General features: G+C 43.1%; 1 pseudogene; it reads left to right on the top strand.

The window, feature by feature from the left end:
• The first annotated feature begins 2,195 nt into the window (after positions 1-2,195).
• Positions 2,196-2,598, top strand: LOC149442187 (galectin-1 pseudogene; annotated as a pseudogene).
• The last annotated feature ends 512 nt before the right edge of the window (positions 2,599-3,110 follow it).

Genomic DNA, 3,110 nt, shown 5'->3' with positions numbered 1-3,110 from the left:
ATGTGCGGTGCGATTCACAGGACGTCATATGACGCCCAGTCACAGGGAGAAGAGGACCGCCCGGCCGTCAATCTGCTATAGGCCGGGTGGCAACGTGTTAAGTAGAAAAAAAGAAACAATCAATATTTCCTCCAATATATCTTTCCAAATTTTTGTCTCCCCAACCAATGGCATTTTGAGGCCTTCACAAAAACAAAAATCAGCCTCATTTAGGGTTCTTTCACAGGGGTAGCAGCACCTACCGTCCTCTAAAAAGAAGTCTGCGATGGATTGCTTTTCAGAGGGCAGTATAGCGGAAGCTGCCACCTCCTGAATCTATGTTTTTTTTTTTTTAATCCAACAGGGATTATGTATTAAAATACCGCACCCCAAATGCTTGGCCTGTGGTTGTGGCACACCATAATAGAATGTAATGGTAATGTTTGCCAGGTGGTGTCACCTATCAAACTCTGCTAACCGAGTTAAAATTGTCACGGCCCCAAAGTAATGCAGCAGGACCACACAGTGTGTACAGCCCCAACTGGCTGCAATGGTAGAATAAGTGTAGATAGGCAGGTGGGGGAGATAAAACTGTTTTCTTGCTACCCCCCCCCCCCCCCATTGCTTGAAACATGTTACTGTCGGAGCTTTTTCTTTAGGCTTTTATTAATATTTTTTTCAGTATTGTTCTTTAACAATATATCACCTTCTGTGGCTCCATATGGTGAGCGATCCTCCTAGACATTACCAACATGGATGAAGGCTGCCCCCTGCTGGAGAGGAGTGTAAAAACAGAAGACCATTATCTACAACATACCTACCTACAGTACACAGTGGAGTTTCTGTCTATTTCTCATCTGATATGCACTGTTTTCTGCTTCTCTATGCAGATTAAGAGCTGGTGAGTGCACAGTGGTGGAAGATCATAATTGGTCCCAGCAGCAAAATAACTGAACTTTTGTTTTGAAGACACAGTTTGGGAGTGGACTGTCTTCTATGCACTTGTTGATAGGATATATATATATGTTTGTGTGTTTGTTTTTCTTTGCACATATTTCACTAATTGCACTTTAGTGGTTACATTTTAATTTTAGTGGCGCTGCATATTTTACTTTTTGAAGGAAGTGCCGGTTCACATACATGCGGATTGGATGTGGTTTGAACCGCATCCAATCCATATGACGTGAAATGCATGTGCAAATGCCTACAGTTCAGTCTGTCTTATCAGGAGATAAGAGGTGGTCTCTTGAAAAAGGAGAGGAACAGAAAAGAAAGGATCAAATGTCCTTTTTAAACGGTGCCTGTTCACATATGTCCTGTGCACTGGCAGTGCAGATTTAGCGTGAATTCAGTGCGGTTTGAAATGAATCATTTATAATTTCTGAACAGTGCTGTCAGGTTCAGGCTATTGACTTCTATGGGAACCATTTCTAAACCACACATGTGTGAACAGGATAAAATCCTGAGTTAAACCTGTCCTGAACCTGATGATAACCTGACATGAACCACTGAACAAATACTTTGTCAATTAGCTGTGAGACCTGAGCTTCAATCCGCACGGCACATGTGTGAATCAGCACTAAGTGCTCACTTTTTCTAGTTTGTGTTAGGTTCAGTTCACACTAGCTTTGAAAGCAGGCATTTTGCAGGCGTTTGAGAGGAATTTTTAATGTTCCTCAAATGCCTATAAAAATTATACACATGGCAGCACACAGTGCTGTTCACACTGAAGTGTTAGCATCACGTCATGTCGCATCGTGGCAAAATTGACTCATCATCTAGAGTCAGGAGGAGTTGAAGCCTTTCAAAGCATCCCATTCAAGTCTATGGTAACGCTCCTCAAACTCCTGGCAGGTGTTTGCAGGGCATTTGCGAGGTGTATGCGGGGCGTTAATACCATTTAACTTCAGTATAGGCATTTGTGGCGCGGTTTTAACGCTTGGAAAATGCCTGTGAAACGAGCACCAGTAGATGGCAGTATCAGTCCATTGTTTAATGTACTAAAGGGATAAGCAGGACAGCCATCAGAAATTTTGGAGCCCCTTACACAGCTTTAGATCTGGGCCACCTGGTTCTGACCACCAACATTTCCCAAGGCCCGCCCACTGGTCGCCCCACCGAATTCACCCACTGGCCATCCCACCGACTCCTTCAGTGCACCCATTTTTATTTGAACAATCTTACTACTTAATAAGTGTCTCTGATAAGGAAGCAGGATGCCACATAATACTTTTTTCTTTTATAACATCGGCCTCAAACCTTGTCACTCCGTGGAGGTGGAGGGCTCCATTCCAGAGGGCTGTAAAGAGTTGCCATAAACTTAGGAACACTTGATAAGAACTTAGTGCTACACTTTATCCCTCAATTTGACATCCATGAAGACAAGCAGAAGATACTCTCATACTCGATGGAGGACAATGTCTGGGGAGAAGAGCTGAAGGAAAGCTTCTTCCCTTTCCAGGAGAGGTCAGACACCACGGTTTGCTTCCAGTTTGAGCAAGACAAGATCGCCATACAATTGCCTACCGGAAATCCTCATTTCCAGTCTGCTTTCCCATAGAGGAGATCTCGTACTTGGCCATGAGAGGCCTCCAGCTCAAGTCCTTCACACTAAAATGAATAATCCCGCAATAGAGGAGCCGCATGTCCCATGTGTCCATACCCAGACCATGAAATGGCCATAGTGGATGAAGGAAAATAAAAATCCTTTACCCTGTTTTGTAAACCCCTCCCTCCAATCTGCATCCTTGCTGCTCATGTAGCCATACATTGTGCTTTGCTCAGTTCATTGATTAGAAATTAATTTCATCCGCATTTCAAATCAAATCCAACTTAGTGTATGAAAATGAAAAGTGTATTCCATGTCATAAGTGCTTTCAAGATTTAACAGTAAGGAATTATATTTTGGGCAAAAAATATGAAGCCCGCCACCACAACAAGATAGACTCTTTTGAGCAGGACCCTACACTAACACTAACTGTACTACCTTTTCAGTCCCCTCCCCCCAGCGATTGAAGTATGTAAATGGCCTACACCTACAGCACCTACAGACCTTTGGTCAAAGCTGACTGGTTGCAACAGACAACAATAAAAATATGTTCACATTTAGTTGGTGAACTCTTAAGTAGCAT

The sequence above is a fragment of the Staurois parvus genome, unplaced genomic scaffold, assembly GCF_062004578.1.
Source record: "Staurois parvus isolate SC_StPar_1 unplaced genomic scaffold, SC_StPar_1.0 ptg000903l, whole genome shotgun sequence".
In the NCBI taxonomy this organism is placed as follows: Eukaryota; Metazoa; Chordata; class Amphibia; order Anura; family Ranidae; genus Staurois; species Staurois parvus.
Note: the sequence above shows the minus strand (reverse complement) of the source record. Positions and strands in the feature narration are given on the sequence as shown.